We start from the raw sequence: 21,061 nt of genomic DNA, 5'->3' as shown, positions 1-21,061 counted from the left end.
ACCCACTGCTGCAATCCAATCACCTCCCACCTGGTTCCTCCCACAACACATGGGAATTATGGGAGTTACAATTCAAGATGAGATTTGGGTGGGGACACAGCCAAACCATATCATTTACCATTATGAAAGAGAAAATGCTGCAAATTGTCTGATATAGTTCTTTAAAAAATCACATTGACAGTAAGCTTCATTCTGATTTTAGAGTTGAGATGTGGACAATCTGTGTCTTAGAAGTGATGAAGTATGATGTGTGTGTGATAAGTGAACTGAATGTGGCTAATCCTCTATGAAACAAGAGTTTGAAAAATAAATCCTATGATGGTACATGCATATATTCATTAAACAAGTGTTTATTGAAGGTCTATCATATATTGGCTATTTACTGTAAAGATGCCTGTGAGCCATGCCAATAAGGTTTAGATTCTCCAGGAACAGGAATTTTTCTTTGGGGTTCTCTTAGTATACCACCAGGCACTCCATAGATGCTCAGTAGATGCTTACTGAAAAGGCATACTTGAGGCATTTTCATTCAAACAAAAGGTGAATCCTAGCTTTAAAATTCAAGAATTTAAAATTTGCACTAGAGGAACTTTAGAATATTTTTTCCATTATAATAAAAGTAATGTGTACTTATTGTAAGAAGAAGAGACAATACTAAAACAATTCCCATATACAGAGAATAGCCATAATTATTAGTTTGGTGAATGTATTAGTCTGTTCTAGCATTGCTATAAAGAACTACCTGAGACTGGGTAATTTATAAAGAAAAGATGTTTAATTGATTCACAGGTTGGCAGGCTGTACAGGAAGCATGTCTGGGAGGCCTCAGGAAGCTTATAATCATGGCAGAAGGTGGAGAAGAAGCAGGCATGTCTTACATGGCTAGAGCAGGAGGAAGAGAGGGAAGGGGGAGGTGACACACATTTTTAAACAACCAGGTCTGTTGAGAACTCACTATCATCAGACCAGCAAGGGGGAATCTGCCCCCATCATCCAATCACCACCAGGCCTCTCCTCCAACATGGGGGATTAAAATTTGACATGAGATTTGGGGGGGACACAAATCCAAACCATATCAGTGTGGATGTTTCTAAAGAAAAAAAAAAAGGTAATCTTGTTTTTTGAAAATATATATTTGCATATGTAAATTTCTAAAGATATCTTCAGGCAAATGCTTTCATAAAATGAAGCCTTCTGTTCTAGAATGAGTAATTACTGCTCTCTCCCCCAAACATGGCTGGCTTATAAAATCTGATTTTTAAACATTTATTTGCTCATCTTAAATCCAGATCCAAATCCACTGGCATAACTGGCAGAACATTCCTAAGAATATTGGCTCCTAAGTATTGGCTTCAGTTGGTGTGTATAGAAGTGGACTCCTGAAGAGTGAAGAAGGGCTTTGGGATATAAATGCTGATTAGGAAAGACCCTGTAGGTCAAACGTTTTTTTGTTTTGTTTTGTTTTTTGTTGTTTAGACAGAGTCTTGCTCTGTCTCTCAGGCTGGAGTGCAATGGTGTGATCTTGGCTCACTGCAACCTCTGCCTCCCAGGTTCAAGCAATTCTCCTGCCTCAGCCTCCCGAGTAGCTGGGATTACAGGTGCCCACCACCATGCCCAGCTACATTTTGTATTTTTGGTAGAGATAGGGTTTTGCCATGTTGGTCAGGCTGGTCTTGAACTCCTGACCTCAGGTGATCTTCCAGCCTCAGCCTCCCAAAGTGCTGGGATTACAGGCATGTGCCACTGCGCCTGGTTGGCCAAGTGTTTTTATGAATCATGAAGCTTTTGACATAAGTAGCTGAAGTATCCTAATAGCGATTTTTGTTTTTTTTGAGATAGAGTCTCACTCTGTTGCCTAGGTTGGAGTGCAGTGGTGCAATCTAGTCTCACTGCAGACTCTGCCTTCTGGGTTCAAGTGATTCTCCTGCCTCAGTCTCCTGAGTAGCTGGGTAGCTGGGATTATAGGTGCCTGCCAACATGCCCCAGCTAATTTTTGTATTTTAGTAGAGACAGGGCTTCACCATGTTGGCCAGGCTGGTCTTGAACTCCTGACCTCAGGTGATCTGCCCACCTCGGCCTCCCAAAGTGCTGGGATTACGAGCATGAGCCACCACATCTGGCCCTAACTGGGATTTCACAGAACTATTTTTGTGGCTTTTTAGTAACAATTTTCCTGTAATACAGATCTTGGTATTTGAAGAAACCGTATTTCACAATATGAGTTCAGAAAAAAATTCTAGCATACAAAGTACATTTTTATTCTAATAACTGCTATCAGTCAAAGTTGAATGAAGAAAAGAGAAACCACGTTAATTATTTCAAGCAGAAGAAATTTAATGTGGGGAATTGGTTAACCCAGAGATTAATACTTAGAGAAAACAGATAACATCTTTAGGCATTGAGAGAATATAAGGGGAGAAGTGATGTTATCAAAACCTAGGATCTTGGAGAAGTATTGGGAGGACTGACACTTGGATTTCTGATTGATTCGTGATGCTTTGTGGTTAGGGCTTGGGCATCCCAAAGGGTGGGGCCAGCTGGTGCTCAGATTGCCACATGGGGTTGAGGGGAGAGCCGTGACAGCTGCTGCTGGTCGCTTGGATGGGGTACATTGAAGTGGGAGGCTTGCTGTGCACTGCTGCTGGAGGAATGCCAGCTCACACTGGAAGCGCTAAGTGAGTTTCTTCTCAGGATCTCCCATCTTCCCATTTCTTGCCAGTGTTTTCCATTGGTGGAAGCTAACTGACAGCCAGCTGACGAGAGAGTCTGAGAAGTAGGTGTGACTCCTAGCTCCAGCCTTATGGCGTGGTGTCTAAAAAAATGGGCTTGAAGCTTGTAGGCAACAGAGAAATCACTGGCAAATGCATCGTGTGTTTAAGCATAATAAAGTAGAACTTTGGCCATTAGGGATTTCACACCTACAGTTTCAACTGTACCATCAGCAGCCTACCACTCCATAACATATTGTAATTTGTAGTTTTCTTTTTCTTTTCTTTTCTTTTTGTTTGAGACAGAGTTTCACTCTGTCACCCAGGCTGGAGTGCAGTGGCACAATCTCAGCTCACTGCAGCCTCTGCCTCTTGGGTTCAAACCGCTCTCCTGCCTCACCCTCCCAAGTAGCTGGGACTACAGGCGTGTGCCACCATGCCCAGGTAATTTTTGTATTTTTAGTAGAGATGGGGGTTTCCCTATGTTGGCCAGTCCAGTCTTGAACTTCTGGCCTCAAGTGATTCACCCGCTTCTGCCTCCCAAAGTGCTGGGATTACGGGTGTGAGCCACTGCCCTGGGTTAGTAATTTGTATTTTTCTTAAGGCACTAATTCAAATCACGTTCCATTAGGTGGGTATGCTGAGTGACTTGGCTGCTAAACCCAGCACCCTTGTTCCAGTGAAGTTTTCTCTGTTCTTGTTAGCAATGCTTATGAAGTGTCTAACATTTTTGTGTGTTGGTGATGGAGGTGAGGGAGGAATGAGGAACTCCAAGAAGGTGTGGAGCAGTGGCTCAGCTCTAAAATCGGTAAGTTCACTCTACATTTCATAACAGAGCTTCCAAGAGAGTGGTTCATGGATGCGTCTGGTCAATATGATGAATTTAATTTGTTGTCATGAATTATAAATGAGAAAATTTCTTCTTAAAATTGGGATTTTAACTTTTTTTTTTTTTTTTTTGCCTGAAAAAATTGAAAGATTCAGCAATATTGGGCCCACATTCCCTCAAGAAAACAATTTGCTGAATCTGGTAGTGGACAGAGACACCTGTCAGCCCCCAGAGTTCCACTTTCCCTCATTTAGACCTTTTAATCTGCCTGTCTCTTCCCTTTTGACATCTAGATTGCAACCCCTACTCTACAAGTAAAAAGAAAGTGATTCATGAAATTATTTTAGTGAGTACCCTGGAAAGTACAAACATTGCCTTTTCTGTTGGAAATTTTATGTTCTCGGGGGTCCATCAGTTAGGATTCCCTTGGATACAAATGATAGAAACACAATTTGAACCACCTGGGCAAAAGTGAGCTAATTGGCTTTTACAACCAAAGTACATAAAGACAGTGGTGAGAGCTGACCCCAGGGATGGCCAAAGCCAGAGACTCCAACAACTTCGTTTTCTCAGACTGGCTTCTGCACAGGGCTGGAACGATGGATGTCTGTATTTCTCTTAAGTGGATAGAAAAAGGATCTCTCCTAGTAACATTGAGGGAAAAAATGCTGGAAAAAATCAATAGATTGCCCAGCTGGTATCTTGTGCATGTCTCTGAACCAGTCTCTAGAGGGGAGGGTGGATGCCAGGACTGCCCACCTGTGTCAGTTCCTCTTCCTGGCAGGGAAGTAGGATCTACTCTTTTCAAACCAGGTGAGCAGAAGAGGGAGGAACAATTTCCTCAAATGAAGGCGTATTCGGTTACCAGAAGATGAAGGTAGACAGTCTGGGCAATATAGCAGAACCCCATCGCTACAAACAAATTAGCTGGGCGTGGTGGTGTGTGCCTGTGATCCCTGCTACTTGGGAGGTTGAGATGAGAGGATTGCTTGAGTCTGGGAGGTCATAGGCTGCAGTCAGTCATGATCGCACCACTGCGCTCCAGCCTGGGTGACAGCGAGAAAGAAAAAACAAAAGAGGAGGTAGAGATAATAAACGTCTACTCGGAGGGGTATTCAAAAATTGGAGCTGTCATGATCTGATTGTCTTCCTCGTACATTGTGCAGACCTTCCACGATGGCCACAGCCTTTGCACTATGACTGTATTCCCACCCTTTGCACTCTGACTTCGTAGCTCCTTCCATCAAGAGTGACTTGCTTTGGCCAGCAGACTGCTGTCAACAGGCAGTGAAAGTGACACCTTGCCAGTTTCAAGCCTAGCCTCAAGAAGCCTGTGCCCATCTGTTCTATCTCTTGGCAGTTTTCCCAGCTTCCAGGTGAACATGCCCCAGGCTAGACTCCTGGAGGTTGAGAGAGCACGTGGAGGAGAATCAAGGTGTTTCAGCTGAGGCCATGTTAGACCAGCCAGCCTCACTCAAGCTAACTCAGCAGCTTATTGAAGATGCGTGGGCAATCCCAGGCAAAATGAGGCCAGCTGAAGGAAGCCTAGCATGGCCTAGACAAGAAGAACCACCCAGTTGACCCAGAGACTCCTGAGCAATGATAAGACTACATTCTGGGAGTGTTTGCTATTCAGCAATAGCTAACTGGGAGTGTTTGCTATTCAGCAATAGCTAACTGACATGTCAAGCACTTACCCTGCTGTGTATTAAACAGCCTCTAAAAGTTGAATAGAAAAGAGAAGCAGATATTTACAATTGCTTATTCTTCTGTGTGTTCAGACAGAAGCTACTGAACATTATCATGCAAGAAAACAGACTTTTTTTTAAGGTCATGGCTACTTCTCAATAAGAACATATTTATTGAGAAATGATTTAGTGGTAAAGATTCTGAAATATCATAAACTACACAACATAACAATGGTAGGATAGAGGTACCCAAGAGAGTAAAATTGTCCCATGAGAATGGAAGAAGAAGGGCATCGCAGGGAAAAACAAGCTGTTCTTAGCTATGAGCATCTTTCCCTGAATTACCTCATTCAGTCTCTTCAAGTTTCCACCTTAAGTCATATACTGCCATACGAAGGGCTGCACTTTGTGTTAAATAGCGCCTTTTAAAAAATGCATTTCTCCTTGCTTATACTCATAGACATTTCTTCACATGTTTCTACTTCTGCGAGGGAATAAAAGAAAAGAGAGGACCTTAAAGAGAACCAGCCCATTTGGTTAAAGATTAGTAGCTCTGTGAAAGGATTAGTAGAAGGAGTCGACTTTATCTTTCACTTCAAATTTCCAAACCGCCTGTTCTCTGCTGTCTTACTAAAGGTCACAGTTGATCATAAAAGAAAACAACCTGCAAAAAAGTTTAGGGTAATTGTGAACATTTTTCTGATATTCATCCTTACTGAAAGTTTCCAACAGGCAAGATAAAGATGTAAAAAAAAAAAAAAGATATGCTTTTTCCTCCATAGGAAGACACTTATCAGTTTCTTCTTAGATAACTGGAAACAAATATTTTTAAAATTATTACTCTGTCTTTCCTGTTTTCTTGCCTCCAATGTAGGCTATCTGGGTCATGGCCCAGTTAAGTGGGTAGTTGCATGTTCTACGTTTCCTGGCCTCTCATTTCTGGAATCAAGTTGGTGTGAGTACAATTCTTATTTTGTTTTTGTTTTTGTTTTCCATCTAGTATCACATGGATGATCCGAAGTTCTGAAGGTCATATTCTTTTTTTTTTTTTTTTTTTTGAGACGGAGTCTCGCTCTGTGGCCCAGGCTGGAGTGCAGTGGCCGGATCTCAGCTCACTGCAAGCTCCGCCTCCTGGGTTTACGCCATTCTCCTGCCTCAGCCTCCCGAGGAGCTGGGACTACAGGCGCCCGCCACCACGCCCGGCTAGTTTTTTGTATTTTTTAGTAGAGACGGGGTTTCACCGTGTTAGCCAGGATGGTCTCGATCTCCCGACCTCGTGATCGTCCCGTCTCGGCCTCCCAAAGTGCTGGGATTACAGGCTTGAGCCACTGTGCCCGGCCCTGAAGGTCATATTCTTCTAGTCCATTCTCGAGACTGAGGAAAATCCCTGCTGCTTTGAGACAATAGCCCCTAGCCAGGTTCATAGCATGGAGTGGGTACTGCGGGATGGGGTAGGCAGAGCCCTTGCCTTAAAGGAGTTAGAGATTGCCTGGCACGGAGTCAATAGGAAGGCGAGCATGAATGTGCACCACAGTGAAGTGACATAGCTTGATTAATTGTTGCTTTTATAGTACTATTTGTAGGGATGCAAGAGAGAGCAGTGCCTCTACAGCTGCCCCACGGCAGAGCAGCCCTGCTTGGCCCTGTATCTTTTCAGACAATCCAGTCTTTCCACAGCAAGGCCGTGAAGCTGATGTCGTGGACACTGTATAGACAAGGCTTTGACTGGAGAAGGCCGAAACAGGATTTGCATGGATAATGGTAATGCAGAAATTTAGGTACCGTACTTACTTACTCCACCAGCACGGGATGAATGGCCTCATTCCTTAGAAACAAATGGATGAAGAGAGCAGTTGACTTGCCTGGGGCGGCACCATCAGCGGGTGCTGAAGCCAGAACTTGAATTCAGGGATCTGAAACTCGAGTCCAGGTGCTGAAGCTTCGTCCCACACTGTCTCTCGACTCTCAGGAGGCTCTGTTCACACCCTTCTCACATAGGGAAGTTAATAAGACAGAGCTTGTAGAAAGGGGTGACTGGTAAGTGGACCAAACAAAAAACCGAATCAAATCCAATCAAAACAAAACAAATTGCCTGGGCACGGTGGCTCACGCCTGTAATCCCAGCACTTTGGGAGGCCAAGGTGGGCGGATCACTTGAGGTCACAAGTTGGAGACCAGCCTGGGCAACATGGTGAACAAAAATTAGCCGTGCGTGGTAGTGAGCACCTGTAGTCCCAGCTACTCAGGAGGCTGAAGTGGGAGGATCATCTGAGCCCAGGAGGTCGAGGCTGCAGTGAACAGAAATCGCTCCACTGCACTTCAGCCTGGACCACAGAGAGAGATTCTGTCTCAAAAAAGAAAACAACAACAACAAACAAACAAACACACAAACCCCAAACAAAACAAAACCAAAAAGCAAATCTAAATCAACAAAACCCCTAAGGGTCTTTCGCTCATCCACTTCAGCAGTCTCTATGTGGTCCACCAGATGGCAGTAGCTCCACATAGTTTTTCTCTGTTCTAGTTCTGTCCGTGTAGCCACTGAGTACACGGGTAGGGTGGTTTTGTGTTACAGTGTAAAGCAATCTGATCACAGTTCCCCCTCACTTCTCAATATTTTGTATTAACTTAAACTCAGAAAATCAGTTAAGGCTACATAAACGCTCTAAAAAATGATAAAACAATGACTTCTCCTTCTCCCTTGCTAGAAGGTAAGGCTGTCCCAGGTGCTCACATAAGGGCATATGTATGCACGCACACACTCTGCTACATCCACCCCCATACCTGCCCTCTCCGTGCGTGACACACTTCTGCTCGCCCACACAGGCCCACACCAACCCACACATATCCACCCCCAATATCCACTCCACACACCACACAAGCCACCCCATCCACCTCCCATCCACATTACACACACACACACATGCAAACACACACACACCTCGCTGCCCCGCGACATTACAAACCACAATCACTTCCTCAAGAAGCCCTTAAAATCCCCTGAGACTATAAGGTAAGTAGAGAAGTTTTTCTGTACCTATGTCATTAGTGTCATTCCTGAAGCTTTCCTAACGATATTAAAAGCTACTGGCTTTTTTTTTCTTCCTTTTTTCTGATGAAGTCTTGCTCTGTCACCTCGGCTAGAGTGCAGTGGCGTGATCTCCGCTCACTGCAACCTCCGCCTCCCGGGTTCAAGCGATTCTCCTGCCTCAACCTCCCGAGTAGGTGGGATTACAGCCCGCCCCCACGCCCAGCTAATTTTTTGTATTTTTAGTAGAGACGGGGTTTCACCATACTGGCCAGGCTGATCTCGAACTCCTGACCTCAGGCGATCCACCCCACCTTAGCCTCCCAAAGTGCTGGGATTACAGGCGTGAGCCACTCTGCCCCACCTAAAAGCTTTTGGCTTTTTAAAAATAGCCACACTCCAGGACCTCCAAAACCTTAAAAAATCTTCCCCAAAATCCACTGAAAAAGAGTACTTATCTTATCCATTCACAAACCTATGTCCACCTTTCCTAAACAATTCTTCTGTTGGCATTTCTCTTATACCTACTCTTACAACTCCAGTTCCCACTGAGCTCTCAGTGTAGCTGTCTATTTCCTAGTAAAAACCACAAGTCAAAGTATCCAATAAATTCAAGATCTCTAACTTCAAATACCTTCCTAGAAGCAGAATTTTCGACTTCCAGTCTTTTCTTCCTTTATGGAAGCACCATCTACTGGCTGTAGTTGGTATTGTAGCTCAGTTCTAGTTAATGCCCAACCCCCAAAGAAGCAACAGAGCTTCTTTTGTAATTATATGATCAGGGTATAAAGAGTGATATTATTTTTATTACAAAAATAGTTTCCAATCTCATATTACACCATGTTCCATTAATCTAATTACGTGTTTTATTTATTTATTTTGAGACAGGGCCTCGCTCTGTCGCCCAGGCTGGAATGCAGTGGCACAATCTTGGCTCATTGCAACCTCCACCTCTTGTGCTCAGCCTCCCAAGTGACTGAAGCTACAGGCACGTACCACCATGCCTGACCAATTTGTGTGTGTGTGTGTGTGTTTGTAGAGACGGGGCTTCACCATGTTGCCCAGTCTGGTCTCCAACACCTGAGCCCAAGTGATCCACCCACCTTGACCTCCCAAAGTGTTGGGATTACAGGCATGAGCCACTGTGCCCAGCCTCTAATTACACATTTTAAGTTGTTTTATTTAGCCATGGAGTGATTTCCTTCCTGGTCACTGAGGCAGCACGTGAATGTTGGGGTGACGTTTACTGTTTCTATAAGTTGTACCAAAACATCTACTTAACATTTTACATTTGTGCCATTCCTTCACATAAAGACATATGGTACCCTCTCCCTACCAAATATTTATCTTACCCCACATATTTTATATTATTTAAATTGGGGCATCTCTTACACCCAAATTTTGGCTTTTATGAAACTCTGTCTTTGATAATATAATAGATGCTAATGGGGGAAATAATGTACGTTTTGGTGAAAATTGTTCTAAGGTCAAAATTTCAGGATTGACCTATTTCATAATGTAGGCATTGTTTATAAGTCACAAAATAAGCCTATTTCTCTTTTTTTAGACAGAGTCTCTCTCTGTCACCCAGGCTGGAGTGCAGTGGTTCGACCTTGGCTTACTGCAACCTCTACCTCCCAGGTTCAAGTGATTTTCCTGCCTCAGCCTCCTGAGTAGCTGGGATTACAGGCATGTGTCACCACGCCCAGCTAATTTTTGTATTTTTAGTAAAGACTGAGTTTTGCCATGTTGGCCAGGCTGGTGTTGAATTCCTGACCTCAGGTGATCCACCCACATGATCCTCCCACCGTAGCTGGGATTACAGGCGTGAATCACTGTGCTCGACTTGGCTTTTTAGATTTGTTAAAAATTGCGACTGATTAGGGACAGTCCCAGATAGTGTTCATCCAGTGAATACCTTCATTCCATCTCTATCAATATCTGTTTCACATATTAAGATCTTACGAGATTTTGTTCTGTAACCTGGGAAAGAGAAAGAAATTTATTTTGGAGAAGAAAATCTGGGAAGAAAAGTGGGGAAAAAAGAGTTGGGAAGAAAGAGGAAGAAAAAGCAAGCAGTGTTTAATATAATGATCTCCCTGGCTTAGATTTGAACTCCCCTAGAGAGAGGAATGATGACTCGAAGTTATGAAATTATTTTACAAACGCACAAGTTGATAAAACCTTTCAAAAGACACTTTGTGATTCTCTTGGCATAACAGAGCTGCCTTAGTGACCAGATGTCACCAAGTGATACAGAACCAGAGAAAGTCATTTTCGTCCACGATGCAAGGAACCCAGCATTTTGACAACCCAGCTGGAAAGTGGAGCTCCCATGGAAGAAACGTGTCTTCTGGAGGCTGCGTAACCACTGCATTCTCCAGATGGGCACTGGCAGTGCCGGGGCTTCCCACCCAGAAGGTCCATGTGGTGGACAAGGACAAGCGACAATTAGAGCCACGACTCGAAAGAGGGAGGCTGCTTCAGGCTGACTTCCCTTGACAGACGGGTTTATGGATGCGTGCAGGAACCTCTCTTTGGGAACCGTCAGAAATGACAGGAGAGATACAAGAAGATCAACGTCTAGAAATCCGACAAAACGGGCTTAATTCATCGTGATTGTGTTTGTTTTTAAAAAATAAATCTCTATATGTGTACACATACATATTTTAAATACATATATATTTAAATACATATTTAATATTGGTTTCATCTGATTAATATATCTGTATTTAAATATATATCTGTATTTAAATACATATATGTATTTATTTAAATACACATATTTAAATACATATATCTGGATTTTATATATACATATGTGTATTTAAATACACATATGTATTTTATATATACGTATATTTATTTAAATACATGTGTATATATAAAATACATACACATATGTATTTAAATACATACATTTTATATATACATATATGTATTTAAATACATACATATTTAGATACATATATGTATTTAAATACCTCATTAGGTATTTAAAGTGCATACAAATATAAAATAAATGTAGGTATTTGAAATCTATATAAAAATATAAAAAACATATATGTATCTTAAATACCTAATGAGGTCTGGGATAGTTGGCCAATGTCTACTAGCTTAACTAACAGCGTCGGTGATAACCCTTATTATACATGGTAAGAAGTGAGTGTGTATAACATGGATAATTAGTACGTCCAGAGGAAATGGAGAGGGCATAGAACCCATTCGAGCTTCTATATTCCAATTACTTCCGGGATTGCGTGGATAAATAACATGGCTGTAAACAGGGGAGAGGGGCTGAGAATATTTTAAAATCCATGTATGTAGCTTGACTGATTGGTTCGAGAAGTTACTAGGGCATTGATCAGGGTTAGCGGGGCGCTTGGCTGATTGCTTTTGCAAAGCACACGTTAGTTTTCACACTCGCATGTGAAACGTCTAAAGCCATATCAGAATTGAGACAGGAAATGAAAGGTGATAGAACCACAACCCCCCACTCCAGCTCCGCTCTGCACAGCTGCTCTGCTTCTTCACACAGGCCGACTTCAATGGAAGCTCGATGCGTGCAGAACTGCCCAGGGACCTGGCCTCTTCACCTCTCATCACATTTTGAGGTGGGCAACAGTAGCTTTTGAATCAGGAAGCAATTTGAAAATCAGTCATGTTTGGATCCCTCAGGCCTGGTTTCATCTGATTAATAAGCTCTGCTTTCAAAGCTCCCCCTGGACAGTCTCCCTCCCCAAACCCACTCTCCAAGTGTCTGCAAGCCGACTCCTCGGCTCCCTTTTGAGCAGGTCCAGCAGTAGGAATCGGGCAGCCTTACCCAGAAGGACTAGCCCAGCATCGGCTGACCTTGCCAGGAGGAATTTCTCTCTCCAGCTTGAATTTCCTTCCTGCCTACCTTTAGGCCTTTACTGCTGGCCACGCTCCCCTTTGACCACCCGGAATAAATCTCCCCTGCATCCCTGACAGCTGCTGATTTGGCTTTTTTCTTCTTATTATTTTTTTAATTGAAAGTAAACCTTCAAAGTGGCCCAGCCACCTGAGAAGCTGGGCTGAGCGTGGCAGCTGGGCAGTGAACCTGAAACAGCGGCGCGGCGTTTCACCAGGTCCCCTCCCGCTCGGGGCAGAAATCATGGGGCTTTGTGGGCTGCCAGGGCCGCTTAGCTTTCAATTTAGCTTTTGCATTAGAAAAAGGGAATATGGACATGGGTCAAATGATTGTGGAGTGATTTTGAAAGTAACTATGTAACAGGCGAGAGATGGGGGCAGGGGGAGGGTTGATTTGCAGGCCGAATGCAAGTTTATTTATAAGAGAAATCTAGGGGTGTCTTTGTGCTTTCCTGTTAGACTATTGGAAGCACTCTGAAGAAGGAAATAAATTTTAAAAAGCATATTCAAATTTAACAATAAGTCTTTAACACCGGTAAGCGACAATGTACAGGATGGCACAGAGAGGGTCAAGATTGCTAGAGTTTTCTTTTAGGGTCTTCTCTTTAGTTACCTTGTCATTTTAAGCTGGTCACTTCAGCTCTCTATATCTTCCCCCAACACATTTTATTTTTGTTTTGGAAAGTTTCAAATATTCAGAAAAGTTGAAAAAATAATATAACAACTTCATATCCACCACCTAGTTTCAACAATGGTTAACATTTTTTTTTCCATATTTGCTCTGTTTTTATCCCTATGTGTACACACACACAGACATACATAAACACACACAGACACATTTGCTGAAACATTAGAAAGTAAGTTACAGGCAGCATGACAATGTACCCTTAATTAAATACCCCAGCATGCATTTCCTAATATGAACATTCTCCTTAATAACCCCAACACAATGATCACACCTAAGATAATGAAAAAGAATTCCCTAATAGCATCTGATATCCAGGCCATATTAAAACTTCTCCAAGTGATTCAAAACTGTCTTTGGTAAGGGTTTTTTGTTTTGAACCAGGACCCAATTAAGTTTCATCCATTACATTTGGTCGTTGTCTTTTTAATCTCTTGCTCTCTGATCTCTCATTGAGGTAGAACTTACATACAAGTGTATAACCTCAAATCTGTACCTTGATGAATTTTTACATACTTATGTAAAAATTGTGACCCCTATATGACCACCAACCAGGTTGATATGTGGAATATTTTCATTGCCCCAGAAGGTTGCTCCAAGCTGTTTCTCTTGGGGCAACCTCTGAATGCCACTGAATTGTACCCTTTAAAATGACTAAGATGGTAAATTTTGTTATGCATATTTTACCACAGTCAATATGACCTCTTCCCCATCTCCTAGAAGGGGCAAGGATATGAAACAACTGAACCTCCCAGATCCTTTGGCTGAAAGTGCAAATTGGTTGAACCACTTAGGAAAATTGTTGGCAGTATTTAAAACCCTTCAACAGATACTGATTCTATGAACCAGTAATTCCTCTCCTCACTCTACACCGCAGAGTTGCACATGCCATCAAAGACCCTTGCAAGAATGCTTACAACAGCTTTATTCACAATGTCCCCAAGCTGGAAAAGTCACAGATATCCATCAACAATAAAATAGATAACTGAATTGTGGCATATGTATATACAAAGGAATGCTACACAGTAACAGAAGGAAAGAGATATTGCATCTTGCAATAACATAGATGAATCTCAGACATGTTGAGGGAAAGAAGCTTGATACAAGAGCACAGACTGTATGAATCCTTGTAGGTGAAGGCCAAAAAGAGGCATAAACTATCATCGACTGTGACTGAAGTCTTTAGACTCCTTTAATTAATAATCACCGTGTTTTATTCCCCCCCACAATATTTTCTCTTTGGAGAAAGTAGATGAGTTGTTTTGTAGAATATGCCACATTCTGGATTTGTCTGATTATTTTCTCATTGAACTTGACCCTTCACAACTGGGGACCCATGAGATAATTGAGGGGTGTTGTCCTAAGGCACTTATTTTAGGTCGTGAATTAACTTCTCTCCCACGCAACTAGAATGGTACTAGTTATGTTCCGTTCTTAGGAGAACTGACAATCATCACTCAACTCATTTTCTGTGGATCCATGGTTCAGCTGAGGAACTAGTTGAGAAAGGCTTACTGAAAGATATTAAGGCTCAATTAGAGTGAAGTCATTTTGGGCAAGATTATTTTACAGTTGGTACCGTTTACTTCCTACTGTATCATGCCGGGAGGCATTTAACATCAGGTTGTTAGACCATTAGTGATGTGGTTGTGGAGTTTGATCGTTTGGTTAAGGTGGTGACCACCTCAACCACTTCACTGTAAAGAATGTTCTCCTTAGTCTCCATGGTTTAACAACCTTATTTGTCAACATGCAGCACTCATAAGCCAGTATCTCCCACTTGATGGAATGGTTTATTCCCAGCAAATTTAACTGCAAAGTAAAATTCTTCAAAGAAAATTGTTATTTCACCTACAAGAGCTTCACTCTAAAGTGAGAGCTTCATATCATAAAAACACAACTGCAATAACACATTTATAATCTTTAAGATTTTTAGGTAACATCAAAGGAATTCACTTCTTACTTGAGATAATCTGATAAACAACATTTATGACATTAAGACTGCTTAGATTTAGTGATTTTGCATTTATATACATTTGGTGGTGGTAAATATTATGATAAAAATAGTGTTTAAATCATTGGCAGAAACTAAATTAAAGATTTCATGTATATACGTAGATCTTGGAGCTGGAAGAGATGTATTTCAAAGCATTCTGTAGTAGAAAAAATAACTCAACTCACTCTTGTACTCTAAATTAAAGGAGGGAAAGTGGTTTAAGCGTGAGTATCAACAGATATCATGGGAAGAAAATCATTTAAAGTGACTTAGATGGGCTTTAGTGCATAATAATCACACCAATCCAGAAATTTCATGGAGAAAACCAAGGATCACATCTCTGAGTAATCATAGCCAACCTACTCCAAGTCTTGACATGCTTGAGGCAGATTAAAGATGGACACAGATTGGTTGACAATCTTTCTTTCCAGAGATTGGGTCCATGTCTCCTTTCCTGGGAGATTGGTAGGCCCTGTAACTGCTTTGACTGAGAGCATACAGTACAGGCGAAGATGTGCGCGTTCTTGCACCCAAGTCTTTAAAGACTGGGAGCTACCTCTTCCTATCTTTTGAAACACCCACTTCTGGAACCTAGCCATTGTGCTGTATAGAAAGTCCCAGCAGCCCTGGGGAGGGGTCCATGTGGAGAAGAACTCAGACCCCTAACTCACATCCCTGACTGAGATCCCAGCTGATAGCTGGCACCAACTTGCCAGCCATGTGAGGGAACCATTCTTGGAAGTGGATCCTCTAGTCCTCGTTGGGCCACCTCAAATGATGCTTTGTGGAGCAGAGGTGGCCATCTCTGCCAAGCCCTGAACATAATTGCAGATCGTGGAGTAAAATACATAAGTGTTCTTTTTCTTTCTTTTCTTTTCTTTTTTTTTTTTTTTGAGACTGGGTCTCGCTCTGTTGTCCAGGCTGGAGTGAAGTGGCACGATCTCAGTTCACTGCAACTCTGCTTTCAAGGCTCAAGCAATTCTTGTAGCTCAGCCTCCCAGGTAGCTGGAATTATAAGCATGCACCACCATGGCTGGCTAATTTTTGTCTTTTTAGTAGAGATGGGGTCTCACCATATTGGCAAGGCTGGTCTTGAACTCCTGATCTAAAGTGATCTGTCCACCTTGGCCTCCCAAAGTGCTGGGATTACAGGTGGGAGCCACCATGACTGGCCAAAATGAGTATTATATCTTTACTACCTAAGTAATTTCTTAGGTAGTAAAGATAATGCAACAATCCTTATCTGTTATATGGTGATAAACCTACTTATCTTGTATACACAGAGAGGGTAAAATACAATAGCATATATAAAAGTGGTTTTCAAACTATAAAGCAATTCTATGCCAAAGTAAGGTGTAAGTCTCTGCAAAAATCAATAGACTAGAAGGATTCTGTAAATATTACTGATCTGAAATCGGCATATTGCTCTAATTTCCGTGGAGCCCACCTCCTGAAGTTGGAAACAGAACCAGTCTCCCTTTTTTTTTCCTGTGGTAAAATATGCATCACAAAATTTACCATCTTAATCATTTTAAATGGTACAATTCAGTGGCATTCAGTACATTCACACTTTTGTGCAACCATCACCACCATCTACCTCCAGCCATCCAGTTCCTTTTCATAACAGGAAATACATCTTTGTAACAAGTATGATTTTCCATTCTAAACTTGAAGTGAAGCTAAATCATCTCAGCATCGTGCACGAGAATGATAATTTAAAGAATGAGACCAGGTACGCTAAAGACAGGTTTTCTGAGAGACTCTAAGGAATGGCAGCCCACTCTCTGCAATGGAGTCTGAGAACACTCTTCTTCTCAGAGCTGGTCCTGGTCCCTGAGAGCTTCAATTACTCATGTCAGCATGGAGATGGGGGAATATTTAGAGAGAAATGAGCTCTTATTAAAAAGGGCCAAGAGAGCAAGTTTTCAAAGCTAGAACACTCCAGCAAAACCATTTCATATATAAGCAGGCCCTCTGGAGTTAGCACACATATCTGCACCTGGACCCCACCTGGACATAATTAGTTTCCCTGAGCTCAGAGCAGAGCAAACACTAAAGAAAATGATGTCAAAAAATGGAGCAATCTGTCATGATCTGTGCTGCACAATTAAAGCAGTGTGCGTTCTGTAAGAATTATGTAACACAGATGACACAGTATTTAGATAGCCAGAACTGGAAAACCATCTGGTTATGTTCTGCTTTGTAACGATGATGTCTGTTTCTTGAATTGTGCTGTATGCCTGGGGATGGGTATCACAGAAAGAAAAGATGAAATGCTCTTGGTTGATCTGTGGGAAGATCTTTTGTCTGCTTGAAAATGAACACACTCTATGGTCAAATCTTTTAAAGTCCAAAAAAGTGGAATCCTCAGTGCATAAGAATCAAAATGTAAAGCAGTCAAGGACTGAATAGACCCGCAAGTCACAGCTGCACGGTGGTTAGTGTGCCATGAAACAAATGGGAAATGTATTCTGCAGACCAATGTGAGCCATTTCTCTCTCCTCCTGGGCCCTAAATCCCTGGGCTAGCACCCCATCTCCTCTGCAGTGCGTTCATCTTATCAGACTCTACACCATCGTCCTCTTGCTACGAGCACACAGGTTGAAACTAGGTCAGTGTTCTCCTCACTAGATGATTTTAATATTAAGTCAGTGCTTATTGACCCACAATGGAGTGCCTAGAAATCCTAATTTCTTGGGATCACACAACAATCACTAGAAATAATTTATGAAGGAATCCAGAAAGATAGGTTCATGAGGCTGGGTGTGGTGGCTCACGTCTGTATTCTCAGCACTTTGAGAGGCTGAGGCAGGTGGATCACCTGATGTTGGGAGTTCAAGACCAGCCTGGCCAACATGGTGAAACCTTGTCTCTACTAAAAATATACAAATTAGCCAGGTGTGGTGATGGGCGCCTGTAATTCCACCTACCTAGGAGGCTGAGGGAGGAGAATCGCTTGAACATGGGAGGTGGAGGTTGCAGTGAGCTGAGATAGCGCCACTGCACTCCAGCCTGGGCGACAGAGTGAGACTCTACCTCAAATAAACAAAACAAAACAAAACAAAGGAAAGATAGGTTCGCAGTCAACGGTAAAGGTAAACTGATTATTAAAGTTCACTAAAGTGAGGCAGAGGGATTGGGGTGTGTGAGGCTGAGCTGCATTCATTGCGAAGCTCTCCTTCCCTTTCAGGGAGGGTACCTCACGCCCACCTCCACCACAGCACTGTTAACTGCCTGCCCCTGGGGTCTGCCTTCCTGAGGGCTCAGGTTCAGTTTCTGGGAGCATTGAATGGAATTGTTACTTCCCAGCCTCCAGCTAAGTGCTTCCACAGTCCTTATTCACAACTGTGGGAGAGAACTTGACCTCTAGTTCAGAGATAGTGGGATAGGTCAAAGAGAGAACACAAAGTTGATACAAGGCCAAACGATGGGACAGGACTTCAGGTGCTGGGACTTCCTGCGGATGCTCTCCCTGGGAATCCCCCAGGAGTGAGGGCACCCGGAGAAGGACGGGAAGGAGCTGAGCAAATGAGGTCTCAGGTGGAGTCTACCTTGGCCGGCTGAGGGTGGAAGGCTGCGGAGAGGGTCTCTGGAACCCAAATCGGACTAAAAAGTTGTGCAACTTGGGCAAAGGAGTCAGGCTTTTGTACCCCAGAATTAGCCATTATCAAAAGGGGATGCGGCACTCCCAGGGGGCCACGTCACCTCCCAGGCTCACAGGTCAAGAAGCTGTGAGTTAGCGAAGACCGCAGGTGAGAGCCCTTACCAATGGGCTGTGGGTGGGGCACCTAGCGAGTCCACCAAGGCCTTGCTGCCAGGGGGTGGGGACACCTGATGTGAGCCCAGAGGTACTGATGTCACTATGCCCTCCCTGACCCTCCGTCCTCCCCAAGTCTCATTGTCCTGCTATCTTCACCAATCCTGCCTCTCCCAGCCCATGTCCCAGTAACTAACCCATCAATCCATGTTTGCTCAACAACTTAGAGGGGAGACAAATAAATCTGTGCTAAATAAAGGGGCACATTTTGTGGGAATTTAGGAGAAAGAGAAGTTACTTCTAACTAGGAATCGGGGGTGTGTGACACAGAAACCAGGGATGGCCTCACAAAAGAGTTGCTTTTGAAAGTTGAGCAGGTGAGGAATGGGCAAAAGAGAATGTCAGGCTGGGAAAAGGCACATAGGCAGGAGAGACGGTGGCATATTTGGGAAATGATCAATAAACCTCGAGGCTTAGTTTCAGATATTTGGTAGCACACTCTGGGAGATGGGCCTGCAGGCATTGCCTGGGTCAGATCATGGAAACTTTCAACGTATTAAGGGATTAAAAGGTCATTCTTTTTTTTTTTGAAACAGAGTCTCACTCTGTCCCCCAGGCTAGAATGCAGTGGTACCATCTCAGCTCACTGCAAGTTCCACCTCTTGGGGTTCAAACAACTCTCCTGCCTCAACCGTCTGAGCAGCTGGGATTACAGGCGCCTGCCACCATGCTTCGCTAACTTTTGTATTTTTGGTGGACATGGGGTTTCACCATGTTGGCCAGGCTGGTCTTGAGCTCCTGACCTTAATCTGCCTGCCTCGGCCTCCCAAAGTGCTGAGATTACAAGTGTGAGCCACTGCACCTGGTCTAAAAGGTCATTCTTTTAAAAAATACACTTTTATTCTTAATCTTTTCTATATTTTCAAATTCTCTGCAAATTGAAAGAAAGAGAAATGTACATTTACGTTATAATTGAGTGAAGGTAGATGGTTGACTCTCATAGGTGTTGGTTCAGAACAGTTAAGAAGGCTTCTTCTGTACCAGAAGTGAGGCTCAAGCAGGAGTTTATTCTGAGTCAGTGGAAAGCATGCAGACCTTCCAGAAGGGAATGATGTAATTGGAAAGCATTTTTAGATATTGTGTGGCAGTCGTTTGAACAAAAAACTGGAGAGATGGGGGATGGACGCCTGGGAGTACATTTTTTCAAGCAAGACATCACAGAGGGTGAGGCCCAGTGACACAGATGACAGATATTCAAAGATGGAGTAAAAGAGGTTTGGTGACAGGATATAAGCAATGAAACAGGAAGAATCGAATTTGGGTCTGACATTTCCTGGATGCAAGATCAGGAGGATGTTGGCACCATGGCTTAGTGGGGAAACTAGGACCAATTCTGGAGGTATATTAGCATGATGAGTTTGGTTTTAGATGGGTTGCGTATGACATAGGGCTAGCAATTCAAAGTGAAGATGTCTAAAGAAAGATGGAAGTGACTCAACTCTGAAGTTCTGAACATGATCAGCCATAAGTGAGGCATGAGGAAGACCTAGGAACAGAGGAACAGACAGATTGACTGCAGAGAAGACACAGAGCCAAGCAGGATGTGGCCTGCAGCCCAAACCCTGTGGAATCCCTACATTCAAGGACCAGGTTGAAGAGAAGCCATTGACAGGAACTGAGATGAAGTAGTGTTCTGGAAGTCAAGTGAGGAGGAGGATTGAGGAAGAGGTTGGTTAAAATTCTGTAAGTGAAGTATGGAGTGTGACTAGCATTGCCAGGTAAATTATAGAAAGCCCAGTTCAATTTAAATTTCAGATAAACAATGAAATTTTTTTTTTAGTGTAAGTAGCATGCAATATTTGGGACATACTTACGCTGAGGATACCCTAATATTGCATGGGACATACTTATGAATAAAATATTGACAAACACAATAAAATAATGAATAAAAATTGTTTCTCTTAAAGTCAAATTTAACTGGGCATCCTGCATTTTTGTTTGTTGAATCTGACAATCCTAACTATGACTTGAATTGAAGGATGTCTTTAGTAAACTCGGTAGAGTGTTTCAATGAGCTCGGTTCACCTAGCCCTCTTTGTACTTATGAACAAGATGACAGGAGCCTTACAACAGGGTCCTGACTTATCACTAGTCAACTCCAGGTGCTGTCGCCAGTATGCCTGTCTACATTTCTTTCTCTATTTTGCTGCATCTTTCCCCCTAATGCCATCATAGCCATTCTGAGTTCATGGCTTTACTGGTCTTCCTTCTTGGTTTCTAGACCCCATTCAGCCCTGCACAGTCCTCTTTTGCTCCATGTTCCCTGTTCCAGGGGGATTGCCCAGTGGAAACACCAGACTGCAAAGCTTTAAGAAGTCTGTATGAGATGAGCAACTGGAAAAGGTTCTTTGTGAAGAACTTGTGTGGTGAAGAGTTGGAATAGCAGCTTGAGGGACAGAAGCTAGTTGAGAAAACTCAG

This window comes from Trachypithecus francoisi, unplaced genomic scaffold (assembly GCF_009764315.1).
Source record: "Trachypithecus francoisi isolate TF-2019V2 unplaced genomic scaffold, Tfra_2.0 Lachesis_group19, whole genome shotgun sequence".
In the NCBI taxonomy this organism is placed as follows: domain Eukaryota; kingdom Metazoa; phylum Chordata; class Mammalia; order Primates; family Cercopithecidae; genus Trachypithecus; species Trachypithecus francoisi.
The sequence above is the reverse complement of the archived record's forward strand: the minus strand, read 5'-3'. Positions refer to the sequence as shown.